This window comes from Camelus bactrianus, chromosome 9, assembly GCF_048773025.1.
Source record: "Camelus bactrianus isolate YW-2024 breed Bactrian camel chromosome 9, ASM4877302v1, whole genome shotgun sequence".
Classification (NCBI taxonomy): domain Eukaryota; kingdom Metazoa; phylum Chordata; class Mammalia; order Artiodactyla; family Camelidae; genus Camelus; species Camelus bactrianus.
Genome location: NC_133547.1, coordinates 74,125,697 through 74,146,995, shown reverse-complemented (window position 1 = coordinate 74,146,995; position 21,299 = coordinate 74,125,697). Strand labels below are relative to the sequence as shown.

Below are 21,299 nucleotides of genomic sequence, written 5' to 3'. Positions count from 1 at the left end.
GAGAAATAGAGTTAAAACGTAAAATATTCCTACTGGGTAAAGGCTGGATCACATACTTAATTTCGGGGGCAAAAAAAAAAAAAGAGAGAAAAGGTTTGGGTGCCCGTTGGAGGCCTATCCAGTTATGATAATCTCTCCATTTCAGTGGTTTAACATAATGTACATTAATTTTCCACTCACAAAAGGTCCAGTCGGCATAGGTGCGGGAGGAGTATCAGGAGGAGTCTGCCCCACTCGCTCACTCAGGGGCCCAGGCTGATGGAGGACACACCATCTTTACCACAAGACATCCAAGGGCACGAAGAGAGGGCAGAGGATCGCTCTGGCAGTCAGCCGAACCCGTACGATTCATAATGGGCAGAAATGGTAAATTAACTTCAAACTTCCTAATTCCAAGAATGTCCACTCTGCTACGCTGCCTCCCAGCCTCTAACCCCATTTCTAGTGTCTGCAGGTCGCTGCTTCTCTCAGCACTTCCCCTCACTCAGTTGTCTTTACACCTGCCTTGAGTCAAACCCCCACCTATAACTTTTCAGTTGAAAAATCTCTGAAGGCAAAGCATCTTGCTGCTTCACGAGAGGCACTGCCAGGCATTTTGCAACCTCTAGCTTCTCTCCTGTCAGCCTACGCGATTCAGTTCTACAAAGGTTCGTAGTATTCCTGCTATAGTAGTTAATAGCATTTATTGAGTTTATACCACGTGCCAGGATGTTGCTTAATGTTTTCCATGAATTGTCTGAACCAGTCCTTCAAACCACCTCTATTTTACAGGTGGAAAAACTGAGGTTCATTGAAGTGTCTTCCCCAAGGAGACCCAGCTAGTCAGTTGCAAGCTAATGTTGGAATCCAGACCTTTTATCCTCAAAGCCCCTGCTTCTCGTGGTTTCCGTATTCTGCAGGGGAAGTGGGGTAACGTCAGGGTAGAAGGATTATCCACCTGGAGTCAGAAGTGCACCCTGATGTCGGCAATTCATATAATTTATTTATACTTGTACAAAAATACTTGTTCCCCCCTCAAAGGGCATCAAACAAACCCTGATTAAGAGGGATTCAGATCTAGCAAAACGGCCTCTTGTTTTCATATGCAATTAGATGCTCAAATTTGTTCAAAATTCTTCTTATGGAAAACCGTTTTCTGTATAGTATAATTTTCAATAGTTCTCAATGGTGAGGTGAAATTGGATCAGCACATCACCTGCATTTATTTTCTTTTCCCAGGCAGTTTTGAAAGAAGTGTAAAAGATCTTTTTTTTTTTTTTTTTTTTTTTAATGTTAATCTTCAAAATTCATTCTTCTGGGGCATATAATCCTGAAGTCAGCTTAACTGCAACCAATACAGAGTTTTCATTTCTTCACAAGCAAACAAAAACAACCAGCACAAAGATAATTAACTAGTGTAAATCTCTTTCTGCTGATCTCTTTTATATATAAACATTTTTTGTGGATCTTTTTCTTTTAGTTGAATGGAGTTTTGAGAGCTAAATTTTGAAGGGATGTGGGTTTTCTATACAACATAAGAAAATTTCATAGAAAGGGGATTGGGGGTACTACTCTATTTTTCTTCATCTGCAATGTATTTTTACTTTTGTTGCATTTTTAGACATATACTTAAAGAAGGCACCCCATAAGGACATACTGGAAAGTATATTTAAATATAACAGCAAACCTAATTACTTAATTTCTTTTTTTTTTAAGAAAGCTGTCAAATGAGCACATTAATACATCAAATTCCAAATTAGCACATTTTAAAGGTGTCTTAAAAGCTTGGATAACTTCTGGCATAAATATTACATAGATATTTCTCATTAACTGAAACCAGTCAATTTGATATGATGCAAAATTCTATGAGCTTTAATTTTGGTCTTCCCACGGACTGAGAAAGTGAAATCTAATTAGAAGCTCTGAAATCATGTCTCTCTTACCTGTATTCGTTATCAAATTTCATTTAAAACAAAACATAAACCATGAAAACATCTACTTGAAAATCATCAAGGGTCATTTGTTTTAAGATTTAAGCAGAATCGTGATCAAAATGTCAAGATTTTTATTTCTTTATTTTTTAGTACTCTTATTTAAGAGCAATCAATGAAAGGTAGACAGTTGTTAGGAAACACGCCAAAGGAAATGAACGCTGAGCAGGCATTTTTGCCAGAAAAATCTCTCATGTCAGAAAAGTACTTCGTACTAGAGGACCTGCACATGAAACTGCTCCGTTTGCTCACTCATTCCAGCAGCAGAACCTGCCTTTTCCATGGGCAGCTCTTCTCCCAGCTCGAAAAAGGATGGGAGTCCTTTCTATGTCGGCCAAGGGCATTCCCTAAGATTCAGGAACTCTGCTGCCCAGCTCTACAAGAAAATTAGAAAATTAATAATTTTATGTTTCATGTTTCCCACCTGGTAGATATCCTTTGGGACTTGAAGATTTCATAGGTTAAGGTTTTAATGAACAGATCAGAACACAGCAGTAAAGCAAAAAGGCCAGAAGGATCAAGATGTTATTGAGAATGAAAATGTGAGAAAGTAAATGTCATGAGTGTGTGGTTGTTAATCCTACCCGTTTGCCGATGATCATTTGGGGCAAAGTCACCCTAACTATCACGCTTTTTTCCAGCTCTCGACATCGCCAAAGGGTCTGTTTTACCAGTGGGGGCTTGCCAAAGGAAGTCTTGATGGGATGACACTTACTCTGTAGAAGTAACCAGATAGAAATTAGAATCAGGGCAAAAAGACGAGATGGCTGATGGTCTGGCAACACGTTTCTTGGTGACAATGTATCCTGAAACTAGTAATTTCAGAATGTGAAAGGAATTCAGCCGAGCTCCAACCTGGAAGACAGCCGTGAATGTTCTCAGCAAGAATCTCAGCAGGGCAACAGCTCCTTGTGTTTTAGGCCCAGGAACGGCTGAACCCGCTGAAAGGGCTTCTGAAATCTTGCCTCCTTTGTCGTCTAATTGGCTGCATCAGTAAATTGCTGGTGGCGAGCTTTAAAGGTTATAGAACAGGAATAGGCTGCAGCTTTACGGGAAGGCAGGTGTGAGGCCATTAAACGTGCACTGTATCCCAGTGCTTTTAATCCCACTGACCAATTACTTGGAATTTAACTTGGAGCAAGTAACAGAAAACTGGGTTCCTACGGCGTCCGTGTGTATGTTTCAAATACATAGGTGTGACATATACTATAATTGAGCATGAAGAGTCATTTATGTGTTTTCTTTCTCTCTCCCTTTTCTTTTCTCTTTGGCTTACTTAAAATTTTTGAGGTGCCTCCACTTACCTTAACATATTGGAAAACACTTCTTTCAATAACTTCTTAGGAAGGGTTAGTAAGAATTCAAGACTGGATGGAGATTTCTACCAGATGAGACATTTTCTTCCTTTTTTTTTTTTTTAATTGAAGTATAGTTGATTTACAATGTTGTGTTAGTTTCTGATGTAAAGCATAGTGATTCAATTATACATGTATATATTCTTTTTCATTATAGGTTATTACAAGATATTGAATACAGTTCACTGTGCTATATAGTAAGTCCTTGTTGTTTATCTGTTTTATATATAATAGTGTGTATCTGCTAGTCCTGAACCCCTAATCCTAATGATTCGGTGTCTTTAAATCAAGGATTCATGTGATTGTTTCACTTGCATTAATTGCTCTAGAAGTGTCTGATTTTTCTTTCAACCTCCCTTTATCTTTAATGCTTCTATGGAAATATCTAGAATTTATAAAAACATTCATGACAGAAATCCAATTTAACCAGCATTCATTGGGTATCTATGGATTGATTAGAGAGTAAGAGTTTACCACATGAAGAACAGAAAGAATTTAAGATTCACCCTCTATATGGGGGACATCTATATGCTGAAAATTAATTAGAAATAAGTACAATGCAATATGTTATCAATTACCAAAATGAATAAAATACATGTTTAATGCTCTGAGATGTGCAGCCTAGGTAATCCTGTCAAGATTTTCAGGGAAGAAGGGACTTGAAGGAAGCCAGAAGGATGGTTTTTGAATAGAGAGCATGAGCTGAGCCAGAATAAGGGTTCCTGCAAGGGTAAATAACTTGAGAAAAGGAATCCCCTGAAATTTCCTTTTTGTTAGCAAAGAGAGCAGGTTACTTCTCAAAGCCAAGCTTGAGAACAAATGAGGCACTGTGACTTTTTCATCATGGAAAGAAAAAAAATAAATAAATAAAGGTAGTTGGTTCATTTCTCTCATCAGCAGGGCTGCCTTGTGTTGTAAATCTTGGTAAAATTCTCGGGGAGGGAAATGTATGATTTGGAGACCTGTGAATTTGCTGTAAAATAACTCTTGAAAGGACAGAAGTCCATAGAAACCCAAAGTTGGCTGGAATTCCCTAGAGGATGTCTTGTTTGCCCCTTGTGTCAAACAGGAGGCCAAAATAAGACTGGAGAGTGTGCCCAGTAGAAATAAATGTGACCCAGTTAAAGTTATACTGGTAGATAAAGACATGTATCCTATGAGAAGGACTGGGGTCTCTGTGATTAATGCATCTTTTCCTCCCCAGCAGCTCATTTAAAAGGAAGGCCAACAAGAGAGAAAATATAAGTAGGATACTGTAAGCTTCCTTGGCCTTTAAAAGGAGCCCACAGAGCTAGCTGGCTTGTGACAGCAAGGCTGGAAGTTGTGGGAAAGCGTGCAACAAATTTTATGATGACCTTTTCTCTAAAAAGCCAATGTCCACCTACAAATACAGGGTTTGGGGATGAGAGCTTCCGTTCTGCCATGGCTGGACGTCCAAGATTTGGGCTTCCCTGCAGCCCTCCCTTTCTGGGGTTCCTGTGTGGCTGGCTCATTAAAGGGCAGCAAGAGAGGTGTGTCATCAATCATTGGGTCAGAAGGCATGGATTTTGGATTTTTTAAACATGGCTCTGAATTCAAGGGATTTACTGGATTTATTGGGTTTGTTTGTTTGCTCGGTGTGTTATTGAGTCTGATATCAAAAGCACAAGAGTAGGAGGGATCAAATCTTTTTGAAGAAAATGACAAACAGGAATTGGAGTTATCCAGCCAATGCTCACTAAACTTTGGACCAAAATTACCCATAGCAAATTCAATTAATATTTGAAGTCCTCTACCCAGGAGAGGGAGAATGCTCTGTTATAGGATTCAGCTGTTAAACAACTGTGTAATAATGTTAATATATTATTTTCAGTCAAAAATAAAGATCACAATTTAAACATCACTTTAACTGCATGTACCCTACAAAATCTTGTTAAGTTATAAGACGTACTCCAGAGATGACCTAGAATTTAAAATGAGTTTAGAAGCTAGCATTTTAACCAGAGGTTTGGAGCCTGGATTTTATTTCTAACTCAAAGTACAAGAATCAAAAAAAATTTTTTAATATAATCCCAATACAAGTTTGAAAGATTATTTTGTACTTAGTTCAATAATTATGGTTTTCATTTTTTGAGTGTTTATGATGCACCAGGTGCTATCACAAGAACTGGATCCAGCATTACATCATTTCCTACTCATATTCTCCTACATTGAGAGAAAAACAATTGTGCTCACTTTTACACAGGGATGCTGAGGAAGAGCAGGTGAACAGGGTGGTCAGATCTCAGCAAATAACCCCAGAGAAGGACAACCCAGGTCTACTTAATTCTTGATTGGGTGTTGATAACCATGACCATATCCCACCCAGCTGCTGCTGCTTGTTTCTTTTTTTTTCTTTTTCTGTCCATTTTCTTGATTCTGGTTTAGAACTGAAAAAAAAAAGAAATCATTCTAAAGTCAAGGAATAAGGAAGATGAATAAAAATTCCAGAGGACATAAAGACAGATAAGATAGTTTGTGGAAAACAAAACAAAACCAAATATACAAAGAAACAATTTTCAAGGAATGTTTGATCTTTCGAGGTGACGGTGAGATATTGGTAACAGCTACACATATGAATATCTAAATGGACTTTCAAGGCTCCCTTCATCATCAATTTCATTGCAGGATTCATTTGAATGGAAAAGTGTTCATAATCAAAGATAATGATTCCCAAGGTTTGGGAATGAGCAGGTATAGAAAAATGAATCTTCTTCATGGTTGATATTAACCCTTCTAAATATCAAACATAATCACTTATGAAAGAAATATTTCTAAAATGCACTCTGTATTGTCCATGCCTTCTGAATAAGATTATACTAAGTATTATTTAATCTTTCTGATGATTTGTGGTCTTAATTCTGAACATCACCTCTTGTTCTGGCTGTAACTTAACTGAGATGCACTCTGAGGCAAGTGAGGTGCATTGGATGACTTCTACACGACTTGGGCCTTTATCATTATGGTTTCTATTTATTGAAATGCTTCTTGGTAATTTTCTTCTATTTCCCTTTCTATCTTTGCCCTATTGTTTACCTTCCTATTCTACTCCTGCCCTTTCTACATCTCTTTCTTTCTCCTTGCCATTCTTTATTTATTCAAAAAAAATTCATTAGGAATATAAATTGGTGCAACCACTATGGAAAACAATATGGAGGTTCCTCAAAAAATTAACACTAGAACTAGCCTATGACCTAGCAATCCCATCTCTGGGTATGTATCTAAAGCAAATGAAAACAAGATATCAAAGAGACAGCAACACTCTCATGTTCACTGCAACATTAGTCACAATAACCAAGATATGGAAACTACCCAAGTATCTGTCAAGAGATGAATGGATAAAGAAGATGTGATACATACATATACAATGAAATACTGTTCTGCTACGAGAAAGAAGGAAATCCTGCCACTTATGACAACATGGATGGACCTTCAGGACATAATGAAATAAGTCAGAGAAAGACAAATACTGCATGGTAACTTTCATATCCAAATCTTAAAAAGAAAAGAAAAGAAAAGAAAAGAAAAAAATCAGACTCATAGAAATAAAGAGTAGAAAGTGGTTGCCAGGGGCAGGGGGGTGAGGGAAATAGGGAGAGGTTGGTAAAAGGGTACAAACTTTCAGCTATAAAATGAATAAGGTTTGAGCACCTAATGTAAAACACAGTGACTATAGAAAAATTAAAACTCTTGTTTAAAAGGAAAGAAGAGCCAACCTGTATGGAGGGCCTACCATGGGCCAGCCATGAGCTAAGCAGTAAGGACATAATAGGGACTGACAGACAGTCCTTGTCAGTAAGTGGCTCACAGTCTTAAGCTGTCAACTGTCACTTGTTTTAGTTGCCTGGGTACCTCTAGAGTTGGCACCTTCATGTCCTGATTTACTGTTTGCATCATGCTTTGTGTCATTTGAACTACAGTGAAAATAAATAGCCTCTATGTGAAAGCTTGAGAGACCTAGGGATCTATGAATTTTATGAAATTTTATAGACTTTCATGAGAAGCAGTAATTTAAGATGACTATTGACATGTGTCCCAGTTCAATACTGCAACCGGCACTGTATGGTGAAAAGAATGTAGATGTTTATTCTGTTGCTTACTACCTGTATGACCTTGGCTAAGTCACGTGTGACCATCGGCAAACTGGGACTGTGATGAGGATTCAATGGAAACATCAATTCCCTAGTCCACTGCCTGGTGTTTAAGTATTAATCATTTTTACTATTTTGAAGGGGGAGAACTTTTCTGTTTTCTTTTTGTAAAATTAGATTTTCAAAGATTGTTTCATTTTCTTTTAATTTTTGGAATGATAATAAGCAAGATATTGCTCATTGTGGAAAATTTGGAAACTGCAGACTGGTATAAAGAAAAAAAAGGATGAATACTTTCCTTGTGATGTTTTTCTTTATGCATGTACCTATTTTTGACATATATGAACTATACTGTTCATTCATCTTCATTTTTCTAGATTTTTCAAAAACAAATTTTAAATATATTTGAGGTCAAATGTATAAATATCTCCCATTGCCAATGGTGTGCTGGTAAATCAGGTCTCAAAAAAAAATACCAATTAATAAATAGACAGATAAATAAGTAAATAAATAAAAGCCCTGATTTGTAGCATTTGCCAATTAATATGGCATAACTACTTCTATTATGGATGATATTAAAATACACCTAGTTCAATAACCAGGTATTAAAATTCTGAATATTTATGAAATTCAGTATGAACATACTACTACTTTTCTCCATATATTCAATTTGAAATGAAGTCTTAGAGTTTTTTCCTAGTAGCTAACTTATTGTTTTAGTACCATGCATGAAAAAATCCTTTTAATTTTATTTTTATATGCCTTTGATATGGGCTTCTGCTTTTAGGGTATATCGCATGCTTTTATTTATTAGGATTTGTTTCTAGGCTTTTAAAAATAGTTTTTATTCATCTGTTTCTCTTGCAATCCCAACCATCTAAATTATTTTGGCCTTATAATTTATTATGTTCTTTGGAGATAGTGATTATGTGTTTTTAATCAATGTAACCCCTGGCTCCAGAGAGATTCCTTATGTGTGGTAGATTCTTAGAAAATATGTTTTACTTCCTGGCATGATAAGTTCTTCAAGGAGGCCTTGATGGTCTAAGGCATGTGCTAAGTGCTTACTAGACCCAAGTACTTAGCCACAATTCTCTAGAATTTTGTCCTTAAAAGAAGTCTTTGGACACATGTATCAGTTATCTATTGCTGTGTAACAAGTCACTCTAAAACTGAGAGGCTTGAAAAGAGAATCTATTAATTCCCATCATTCCATGGATGGTTCTTCCGCTTGTTTTTGTGGACACACTCATGAGGTTGCACAAAGCTGGCAAATCTGTGGGCCTGGGCTCCGCTAGGAAAGCTGTGGTAGTTGGGCCACTCTCTCTGTGTGGTCTTTTATCTTCAATGAAGCTGAACCTGGTTGTCTTACATGGTGGAAGCAACATTTCATAAGGGCAAGCCCCCATACTTGTAATTGCTGATCAAGCCTCTGCTTGCAACATATTTGCTGATGGTCCTATTGGCTAGAGCATGTCACATGACCAAACTCAATGTTCATATGAAAGGATGCTACATAATAATGTGAATACTGGGAGATGTGATTCATTGATTCACTCATTCATGGGAGGCATTAGCCTATCAATCTGCAACAGTCTCTCTCCTTTTCTGATCCAGTTGGGTCACATGGTTGGCCTCCATATAAAAGGAATAAGTATCCGATGAGCTGATGATAGATGTTATTTTTTAAGTAAATCAATACTTATTATATTCTTGGCATACATTATTTTATGTACATGTGCTATTTATATATCAGTTCCAAAAGGACTAGAAGATACAATAAAAAGTAGATACAAGATGAAGCATTAAAAATACTCAAAAGCTTTGAAGGCTAACTTTGTTGTTTTAATTGAATATTAAATTTAACATCGAGCTTCCTTGGAATCAAGGGAAAAATGGAGAAACATGATAGGTCAATTGCTCTTTATTACTTATTAAGAGAAAGCTCACTATTTTTAGGAGCAATCATCTTCTTCTTGTCTCTAAATATATACAGCATCACAGAGAACTGGGTATTCCACAGAGTATTAAAGTGGAGAGTGCCCGTTCTCTAGACATCTTGTGATAAAAACCAAAGGCCTAGCATTAAAATGAGATTCAGTGAAGATGTTTCTGACATGGGATAAACTATAGGATGAAGGAATGCAGATTTCTGATGTGTTAACATAATACAGATTTAGAACTTTAAATATCTCTAATTATAAATGCAATTGTTGACCACAGGGACACTATCAGAGACACCTGGTTCACATGCTTCCACCCATGGAGCTCTGATCCTTCCTGTCCACTCACTCTAGGATGGTCCCCCAAAATATTGCATAGCTTTTCTCTCCCTCCCCTTATTCAGTCTCTACTCAAATGCTCTCTCAACCAAATTCTTCACTGATCATGCAATTGAGATCAGTGTCTCTCCCCACCTACTTCCCTGCAGACATCACTCTCCATTCACTCACCCTGCTTTATTTTTTCCTTACCATTGGTTGTTGTCCCCATTCAGTAGCCACAACTGCCACCATGTGATACAGCCAGGTTCAACTTCTTTGAAGATAAAAGACCACACAGAGAGAGTGGCCCAACTACTGTAGGTTTCCTAGTAGAGCCCAGGCCTACACTGATCCTCCAGCTTTGGCAACCTCATGAATGTGTCCACAAAAACAAGCAGAGGAATCATCCAAGCAGCCCATGGAATCATGGGAATTAATAGATTCTCTTTTCAAGACTCTCAATTTTAGAGTGACTTGTTACACAGCAATAGATAACTGATACATGTGTCCAAAGACTTCTTTTAAGGACAAAATTCTAGAGAATTGTGACTAAGTATCTGGGTCCAGTAAGCAGTTACCACATGCCTTAGACCATCAAGGCCTCTTTGAAGAACTTATCGTGCCAGGAAGTAAAACATATTTTCTGAGAACCTAGCTCACATAAGGAATCTCTCTGGAACCAGGGGTTACATTGATATTGCAAACACTACTGCACATCATCCCACCATGATTTTTCTCCAGATGGAGATTTAACATTAATTTTGCTGGACTTAGTTTGAGGACTTTTATGAAAACATTAGATGCATGAAATGCTCATTCACAATGTGGCTGCCATGATCCAGAAACATAACTTAAAAAGTCTTAGCTCCAAGATTGGCACACATTGTGAATTTTCTCTTTCTCACCGCATATATAGGAAAGAGGCTGGAGTTGACAAAGGAGAGATCTAGCTTTTTTTTTTCTTTCCTGAAGGCAATTTATTGGACTATCCTAGGGATGTTTATTTTCTTAACTATAGGTCACAAGACTCAGAGAGCACTAATGAAGGAGATTGGTGGCTGGGGCAGCTGAGGGGTTTCCCTGTTTCTTCCAAGTCTCTTCTCAGACTGAAAAAAAAAAAAAAAAAGGTCCCCTGTAAATTTTATGACTGCAGTGTCAAAAGTCTTCTGTCCAAATCGCAGTAAATATTCTAATGAAGTCTGGAAAGAAAGCCATTTGTAATGGCTTGGGGCAGAGTATTAAGATAGCCTGTTTCTCGTTAGTCAGTCATTAGAGAGATCTAACATGCATGGGAAATGGTTTCCTGTTGTAAGTGCTTTAAAACCAAGTTTTAGGAAACCCCGTTTCCTGCCGGCTCATTTGGAGACAGTAATGTGCCAACTGGTCAGACTTTTCAGATGGCTGAATGGTTGCCTCCTCAGCTGCAACTGAGTTCGGCTGCAGCGACTTCTGACAGTAGACTTTGCATCTCGGGGGTCTTGGTGAGAAGTAGACAGGTCCTCTGTGGAAGGACATCTGGGCTGGGCAATACTGGGGGAAACTTTGCCTCCAGTCTGAAGTGACTCATGACGTGAATCAAAAACAGGAGGAGAATCTCCCAGCTCAGAGCCTGGATGCATGGCTCTAGATCAGACTGATGGAATTGATGGGAAAATGGTGGATAAACTCTCTGGTTTGGGAGGGGCCATATGGCTGACGGGAGAGGGAATTCTTTCAACTACCTGATGTGCTGTGCATTAAAATGGGATTTTCCAAAACAAGGAAGTCCCAGAGACTTCAATTAGGATGTAGATGAAAGTATTTGCTAATCAAATCCATTTGCTTCTTTTTGTGTGTGTGAGATGAGGGTCGATACTGTACATGGAAGCAGGAAATTGATGGATCCAAGAAGACCACACATTTCCTCACCTCCAGAAGAAACCCTCTGTAACAAATGCCCAAATCAAAAAGGGAAAGCTTAGATGCTAATCCATCATTGCCATTTCACCCAGGAGAGGACCTCAAGCATACTCACCTCCAGGTATACCATGCCATTCTCTGAGAGGGCATAGCCACCCATAGCACTATATATATATATATATATATATATATATATATATATATATATATATATATATATATTCTTAACTAATTATCAGAACAATGCAGAGAGAAAGTACTTTCATTATCCTCTATAATAAATTTTGGGGGAGGGTGCAATTCTTTATTCCTCACTACTCCATACTCCTGCCATAGCCTCATTTGGGGCAGAATTTATCCCTTGACTTTGGGCTTGGCCACATTATGGTTCTGGCCAATGATAGACAGAAGTGCCAGTCTAAGCCTATGTCTTTAGACCTGTGTTTTGGGGGAGTTTGTTACAGCACAATAGCTAACTGATACATCTCTATTTGTAAAGGATGACTCAGAGATCTTAGTGGGGATTTTTCCAAGGCACAGAACTTCTAGCTGTTTGAGTCACAAATCAAGCCTAGAGATATTCAATTCTTAACCATTATGCTAAACTCCCTTCCCAGAGACTCTCCAATTGATGTGCTAGTGAGTTCTGAGAAGTGTCTCATGGTTTGATCTTTCTTTACTTTTAAGATAGACTCTAATGTCATCTTTTTGGACTGGAACAACTAAGGATAGAATTGATTTGCCAGCCAGGTTCTTACCGGCTGGGGGAGGCAGAGAGACCTAGAGAATCCATCTCATCCACTATCTTGAGACCTCATTGAAGACCTTGTCTCTGTTCCCTGATCAGCCTATTTCTGCCAGGCCTTGGTCTTCTTGCCTCCTTTCCACCTAAGCTGATTTCAAGAGATGAGCACTTACATTTTAACAAGGGAAATATGATTTTAAAAAGGCTTCATAAACCGAAGTAACCAAATGTTGATGGCAGAATTTCAGGTAAGTTGTTAGGCCGTTGGGATAAAAGGTTTGGTTTGCTTAGAACATCTTACCCAGGAGCCACTTGGTAGGCAGGCCCTGGTAGGAAGATGGCTTGAAGACACCATCACAGATCGGTAGAGCCTTGGCCAACAGTCAGGAGATACACACTGAGGCCCGCTTCTGCTGCTAACTCACTCTGAACTTGAAAGGCTCACTCTCTCTGAACTTGAACGTCCCCAGTTGTCAGAGAAAGCACACTTTCCTCAGTCACTTTCGTCTTTCTCGTGCTCTGATCCTCCATCATGAAACACAATGCCCCAGAAGATCCAGGCAGCACCACACGTACAGAACTTGAGTCAAGTTTCCCCCTCTCAGAACATCAGATCTGAACCTGTTATTTTCCTGATGAGCTCTGAACAACCCAAGATTTCATGTCACTGGGTAGAGCATAGATATAATTTGGAAAAGAGGAGATTTATAGGAAGTACAATAACAGTCCTCATTATTTATCTTTAAAAAATCTTATTTAAATAGAGATGGTGCATTTAAAGTTGCATTTGATTGAACAACTGTCCTTTTTTTTTCAATTTCCCCTGACAAAAGCTATGAATTATTAATTTCTGTCATTGTATTCACCGAACAAATGTAATTGCAAGTAAATGTCTGAAGTTAATGAAAAAATTAAGAGAAAAAGATTTCTTTATAAGAATTAATGAAACATTTCCACAAACCTCTTTGAAATCATGATTATGAAGCCCCACGACATTTCTTTGGAGCTGCGTATCCAGAGCAAAGGGGGCTGAGCTCTACTCTTTCCTTGGCATGAAGGATGAAAACATTTTATTAGCATTGTACCAGCTGTGGAAATTCATACATACAAGGATTCTAAAATTCACCCTCTCAAATAGTTCTGTTCTTGTTTAATTTTTTTTCATTCATTTCTGAGCAATTGGTGGGAGGTCACAACAGATACCTCTCCATCAGCTATAATGGCTGATGTCATCACTGTTCATCTTTTTATGTTAATATGACACTATGAAAAGTTATACTTTAATTTCTTAAAGAGAAGGGAAAAAAAACAAGGGCAAATACGGATTGAACCTCTGAATTAGGCTGGCATTTCACCTCAAAGCAGAGAACTGGGAAATAATTTCATGCTCTATCCTTCAAATATCCCATGAGTAAGTCTTTACCAACACTTAGATGGAACAAGAAATTGTATCTCAGTTCTATCTAATGTCTAGCTCTCTTGAGCTCAATCCTCACCTCCCACTCCCAAGGACCGTTTACCCCTACAATACCTGGGTTCTGCTTCAGTCTGTCACTTATTTGATCCGAGGCATGGGCAAGTCCTCGCCCCACCCAGAGCCCCATCTGAAAGTAGGAATAGGAATACTTACCCTGCCTCCCTCATAGGACTAGCGTGAGCGCTAAGTGAAATTAAGCCCCTTCTCAACAATGAAATACAAATGTAAAAAGAGCTTGCTTTTGTTTTTGTTTCTTATTTCAAGTCTCTTTGTCTCTGAGGAAATCCCAGCAGCCATTCAACAGTGCAGTACTGTGGCTTCTGCATCATAACGGAGGTTGGAAACCAGTTGTCTGCATTTCCCAGCATCCTTTGCAGTTGGGCGGGTGCTATGTGAACGAGTCTGCCTAATGATCCATTAAACCTCCCACGTAGTTCTCCTGACTTCTCTCTCTCTCTTTCTCATTTCCCACTGAACGTAGAGTATCTAGCAGAGCTCTCCAAGTTTTTGCAGGTGGCAAAGTCTCAAGATGGAAGGGCACGGATTACTGGATTCACCATACAGAAGTCCACTCTCTAATAAACACCCAGTAGGACTACAAAATAAGCAGAAAATAGACCTTGACTGTGTTAAGCCCTGAGGCTTGGGGCTGATTGCTGTATCAGTTAGTGTGACTTATTCTGACTCATTCATCAGAGTGAGGAGACCTATCGGCAAGCTTGGATAAAGTCAGACAATACATGACAAAATGGAAGTGAGTCATTTTTGCTGGGGCTACTTCAAAACCATTTTTCTGGGCTATCTGACCACCAACTCATAGGCTACGAGGAGAGGTTTATGTTTAGAAAGCTTAGTTCCTGTGAGGTAACTGCTATGGTGGTATAGATCCAATAGGCATTTGATAGGAAACCAGCTCCATCTTGGTGACCCCCTGGAGCCCACACAGCCACTCTGCCACCAAGCGACGCATGGGAGCGGAGAGGGCCTGCGTGTGCTTTATGATTCTGAGGTTTGCAAAGCAGAATCTTTCCTTTTCTCTCTAGTACTGCCAGAGCAACATTAATGACCAAATAGGGGCAAAGGAGAACCATATTTTGAATCTTCTCTCTCTCTCTCTTCTCTCATGCACTCGTCCTCCCAGATCTGAAGACTTTTTAAACATAAAAACGAGATTAAGTGAAAAGGCATATTCCTATAATTTGCCCAAATGTGCACATTTCAATCTATGGATAACAGAGGCTGCAAATTACCCCCAGACCAACACACTATCCTTATTTAAGAAATCCTCTTAACTCTTACCCTGAAGTCTCCATAAATCTGCCTGATATATAGATGTCAGGCATTTTCTGGCTGTTGAAACATGAAACATGACATCAGCTGGGGATTAAGTTACAACTCATAAAGACCATGTTTATTTGCTGGTTCTGCTTAAAAATTTTTTCCAACTATCATTTTACTTAAATGGCCTCCTATTTTATGGGAAATAAAGTTCGAACTAATGAAGGCAACTCTTTCTGAGCTCAGATAGACATGCAGGCTGTGGCCATCTTCATTGTAACCAAATATTTAAATTATTCTGAGCTCTTGGTGAACAATGATTGTTCATTGTTTTGACAAAATGGTCCCATGAGCTGATCTAGAGACTTCTGATGCAGACGTGGGAGGAGACATCTAAGACTCAAAGAGAGAGGGATGTTAAGAATTAGAGGAAGAAGCCAAGATGCCAGAAAGCAGCCCAGGGCGACAGCTTGCTGCGCTCCTCCCCTTAGCAGCCCTGACCTTTCAAAGGATGCTCTGAGCCGTTGGAGGGCTACCTGTAGGCACGTACACAGAGGAGGCTGCCTGCTGCACCCTGTCCCCTGCCCGGCCTGTGATGTCAAAGCGACCGACCAGAGACTCCATTTCCAAATAGCTGGAGCTGGTATGAGACGGAAATCCTCCTGTTTAAGTAAGGGTCCAGGGGACAGGAACAAACATGGTAAGGACTAAGTTTTCATCATTAGAAACTCTGGTATTTATACACTGCAACCCTCCTCCTAATCCCACACACCTCTGAAAAAAAAGAAAAGGCTAAACCTCAGAATATGAGTTTCTTAAAAAGTTTGAATCCCCAGTGCTTAGTTCAAAGTAGGTGCTTAGTAAAATTTGTTGAGTAAATTCTGCTCATCCAACAACTCTGGGCATATGTGCGATGAGGCAGTGGCCTGAATCATCTTATTTTAGTAGTGTTGCCCGTTTTCCCTAAAATTCCCTTTCAGAAAGTCTGCCATTACTGATTAAAAAAATATATATATATAATAAATATAATAATAAAAATATACATACCTGTCACTTTATCTTAGCAGCAGTGAGAAGTCCCCTTGTCTCCTTTCCTTTAAAAAAACCTTTTCATAAATTGCATCATAATTTTTGCTTTTCTTGTTTTTTGGATTTTTGCTTATGCATGCCACTTTATCTGAAGGTCTCTGTTTCAGTGGAAATAATCCTGCAAGAGATGTTAAAAGGCATTCTTTATAGCCTGCAGTGAATCAAATGGATTTCTCCCTACCTGGATCAAAGCGGCATTGGGGCTGGACTTTGGGTAGTGGGACAACATTGCAGGAAGAAGAAATGAGGACCAGCTCCAGGTCTGGCTCAATCACAGACTGCCTCGCTCTGGCTGAGCCACAAACAAATTTTCCAAGAGTGACCTTTCCTACCCATCACAGAACACTATGTCTAATGTTCAGAGGGATTTCACATATTAGTAGTAATGTGTTATCTCATCATTGATTTGAGGTTCCAGCTCAGGGGTCAGTAAACTTCAGCTTAGGGGCCAAATCTGGCCCTCTTGCCTGGTAAGACCCAAAAGTGAAGAACGGTTTTTATATTTTAAAATGATTGAGACAAAAAAAAAAAAATCAAAGGAAGAACAATGTTTCATGATATGTGAGAACCCGATGACATTGAAAATCAGGGCCATCCATGAAGTTTGCTGGGAATCAGCCATGATCATTCATTTCCGTACTGTCTGTAGTGAATTTCAAGACTCAAGGGCAGAGCTGAGTAGTTGCAACAGAGATCATTAGCTCTGTAAAGACTGAAATATTTACTATTTGGCCCTTTACAGAAAAAGTTTGCCAACCTCTGTTTTTACTGGGCATTTCATGGCTTAAGAGACATGGTGTCCATGGGGTTTTTGTATTTCTAAACTTTGTTTATTGGTGTCATCTTTTTAAGCAAACCGCATTTCCCAGGCTGGATATTTGTGAGTGTGTGTATGTGTGTATTAAAATATACATAACAAAAAATTTACAGTTTTCACCTTTTTTAAGTGTACAATTCAGTGAAAATCAGCGTTTTTACAAAGTTGCACAACCATTACTGCTATCCATTTCCAGAACATTTTAATCTTCCCAAACCGAAACTCTGTACCTATTAAACAATAAATCCCCATTTCCCACCTCCTCTCAGCCCCTGGTCACCATGATTCTCCTTCCTGTCTCTATTAATTTGCCTATTCTGGGCACCTTATGTAGATGGAATCATACCATAGAAGGTCTTCTGTGTCCGGCCTCTTTCACTTAGCTTAATATTCTCAAGGTTCATTTGGGTTGAATCAGAATTGCATGCCTTTGTAAGACTGAAGTGTACTCCATTGCATAGATACACCCCTGGGCATTCTTGTTCAGCCATTGCTGCATTGCATGCGATGTGGCTCTCCAGACGCTCGTATGTGTGGCATCAATGAGATTCACAGGCCAAGGTCACCATGCTCAGAGGGAGGTTAAGGGAAGGGATGAAATCCTCCTTTTCTGAACATGAACAACTCCATCCACTTTGGGATAAGATCAGGTGGTTCAAGGAATCCTTTGGTCCAAGCACTTACTTCTCATATATTCCAACGCTTTAGGGAGTGAAGTTTCAGGATTCTCCTAGTTGCAGAGAAAAATCTAGGAGCTTCAGAGATAGATCTTCTCTTCACAGAGAAGAATCTGTGAAATGTCTCAGACAGAGATGAATTTTCATCCATTTCCTCAGCTTAAATCCTCTGAGTATTTGCAAGAAAATGTGTCAAGTGTTGGTAGTGACTAGATACATGATTGTTATCAAATCGTTGTACTTTGAATTAAAAAGATCTAAACAAGAAAAGTGCTAACAAAAAGCACCATTCTTTAAACAATGTCTGGTGAATACATTAGTTACCATGCTAGGCACTGAGACTACAAAGATGGACAACACATATCCCATAACATCAAGAAACTGAAGTCTACCATCATGGTTCCCAAACTGTGTGCAAGGGCACCCAGGGTGCCACAGTGAATTCACAGGGGCCTTGATAGTTTAAGTTTTTGAGGCAAATGCAGTAACAGTTCTCAGACTCCTTGCAAATGACTAGCTTGAGGTAGTTCACAAATTTCTACATTAGATCACGCTGAATTTCTTTCAATGACATCCTATCTCTGAGAGCTGGATTTTCTGTGCTTGCTGTGTTAAAAACCAAGAACCAAATAAACATCAACGTGAAACAGGAAATGAGGGTGGCGGGGGCCAAGACTTGAGAAGTCGTGCGGAGCCAAACAGGCACAGACATCCCATTAGAAGTAATCGTGGCTATTAGAAAATAAAATAAACAAATTTTTTATCTTTCAGTTTATGTTTTTTTTTTAGTATGCCTACTAAGTGGTTAGGACATAAATACTTATTAAGTTGTTTGGATCTGGCTAATAAATGGAACTGTTAGGTATTTCTTTTGAACTAGGAGGACCCTGAAAAAAATTTCTGAGATGTGACAGGCATGTGAATTAGGAAAGTTGGTGAACTTCCAATCTTGTGACTCAGGTATGCTGCTCATTATGAATAGCAACACTTTTAAAATTAAACAGAAACAAAAGACAAAAGCTATGCGGTATATAAACAATTTCAGCAACAAGCAACGTCACTGCTGTTATGATTCAAGGGTAATCGATAAGATGCCACCGGCATTATAACACAGCGTCCATGTACACAAACTTCTAATATGAGCCTAATTATGAGTGTCTCTTTGCATGAAACTAAAATTATTGAGAATGCTAACGTTGGGGAGCTGCCCTTGGATCAAAGCTCCTGACGAAGTCAATAATCTATTATGATTTTCATTTTGCAGAAGTAGCACTATTATTTCAAAAGGTTTCAAAAATCAATTGGGCATTCAGTATATCTGTGTAATAATGACATCCTAATTAAAAACCCCAGTCTGAGTAGTACAAAGGATGATGTTTAATCTCTAATCAATGAACAATGAGTCCAGAAGTTATGGACGCAATAACCCTTTTTAACGAACTTTGCTACTTTTCTCACGTTTGGTCTGCTTTTCTCCCTGCAAAGTATTGGGAGCCTTTTCCACCTGGAATCATAGCTGAGGAAGTGGAGACAATCTGGTGCAACGAGCAACACGCATTAAAGCAAGAGACATCAAAGAAAAACATCTTCAGAATGGTGTGGGCTTCTTTTTATTCGGAATTTATAATTGCTCCTAATTATAGGACATATTTTAAATGTTACTTTGAGAGGAGGTGGAGCCCTGTCCACTTCAGCCACATGAGCTATAACCTTGACATTTTAATTAGATATTATTTTGACATATGTAAAAGGCATTTACATACTCAGCGAAACATATCATTGATGGTGGAATCTTCCCAAGAAGACAGAATGATACACCATCTAAGAAATAATGAACTTCTCAAAGGAACTGTAGAAATTCTTAAGAGGGGAGGAAGCCACAGAATGACTCACCATTGTGAACACCATTGTGTAAGGCTTTCTAATATTTTCTCTGGGAAGAGTCTAGCCACCCAGCATCAGCAGCGGTGGCAGGCTAGACAGAGAGAGGTGGGTTCTGTTGATTTATGGGCCCCACACACCCATCCTGCAGATAAAAAGAGAGGTCAGAGGGGGGTCAGGAATCTTCTCTTTGGAAAGAATTCCTGGTGCCATATTACCCGGCTAGGGGAGGATGATTAAAACGATCCCTTAAGTTGCCTTCTCATGAGATGACTTGTGCTTTGATGTTTCAATAAATTAACAATTTAGGACAGAAATTATAGGACAGATGGGACAAACTCATCTTCTAAGCATTGCCATCATAGATTAGCTGGGGGCTGGATGAGATGAAATTTACTGCTGCTATCCAGCAGTTGGGAAAATTTACTTGTGGAACTTCTCTGGGAGGGAAGGGATGGGATGGCGAACTCCATCGTTCTCCTCAGGTTTGAAGGCTGTTATTGTAATCTTGCGGAATCGTTAAGTCCTACCTGAGACTCATAATCGGGAGAAGCAATGAGCTTTGTAAAATAAAATCTCCATGAGGTCTGAAAGAGGAGGCTGGGTGGTGAAAGGGGAGCTTTGCCATCTGTGAGGCCCTGGGAGCCAGACTCTCTCTCAGCCATCCTGGGCCTTATGTCCTGGAGCTCTGTGATGCCTACTTGGAATGTGGATGTTCCCAACTGGGAGGGGATTCTCTGGTTGTCAGGCTCCACCACCCACTGAAGGACTCACTGCCAAGGTGCAGATCTAAACCAGAGGATGCGGTCACAACTGGAGTAAGCGGCTCTGCCTTGGCCCCCTTATTTTAAACCTGCAGGCACCTTGTTCCCCTGGCTGCACCAGAAAGAGGAAGATTTCATCTCATGCCAGGTTTAGGGCCCCAGCTTTGTCCTGGGTGGTTTTCTGCAATGCAATTCACTTCCGGGGGCGGGGGGGGGGGCACTTGCGTCAGTGGTATCCTCCAGCCCCAAGGGGGTGCCCCTGAGTTATGTTGCTGCCTATGGAGTGGCCAGGACGGGAGATTCTTGGTGTGTTCATGGGTGGGCTGAGGGCAGGGAAGAATACAGATACAGATGCTTCAATGGACTCTTAAAGGAGATATGTCTACATTCTCTCAGCTCCGTATTGATAAAGCAGATAAATCCCACTGGTCTAAAATCTCAAATCTGAAACTCTGAGCAGCTAGGGTGCTGGTTGAGCGGAGGAAATGTGAAGACTGCCCTTCTGCAGTCATCCGATTATTTAGACTTGGCTTGCCGCTCACAGCCCTTCGAAAGGCAAGTGTTAGTACCTGAGTTAAAGAAAGCGGTGACATGGGGAGGTACCTAATCTCTAGGACTGTTGAAGGCTGACCCTTTCAATGACAATTACCAGAACTCTGTTTCTCACTTCCTGCCTTCAACTGTTCACCACATCCCCCACCCTCACCCCACCTGGGACATTCACTAATAACCACCATGAGCGAGCTGCCTTCTAGGATTACTCCATGCCCCCCAGCCCTGGGTACCAGTTCTTTAGTACACACTACATCCCGAGCTTGCCCTACAAAGCATGGAGATGTTCCCTGTAGGAGGAGAAAAATCGCAAAGTCGCTGTCGTCTTGTCCATGCTTGATGTTTATGGCTCCCTCCCCATCTCATGGGAAGTTCCCTCCACTGAGGACAGAGGCATTGGAAAAAAAAAAACTCCCCATGAG

The 21,299-nt window shown here is 39.7% G+C and overlaps 1 long non-coding RNA gene across 2 annotated transcripts; it reads right to left on the bottom strand.

The window, feature by feature from the left end:
• Positions 1-2,027: 2,027 nt before the first annotated feature.
• Positions 2,028-16,519, bottom strand: LOC123618761 (uncharacterized). 2 transcript variants are annotated; one of them, XR_006727230.2, is made up of 6 exons: positions 16,145-16,519; positions 13,973-14,414; positions 13,304-13,388; positions 5,540-5,733; positions 2,555-2,686; positions 2,028-2,346 (listed from the first exon to the last, which is right to left on the bottom strand). It is a non-coding gene; the product is annotated as an uncharacterized LOC123618761 (long non-coding RNA). The 2 variants fall into 2 exon arrangements; XR_012509303.1 differs by having other exon boundaries at positions 13,304-13,383.
• Positions 16,520-21,299: the final 4,780 nt, after the last annotated feature.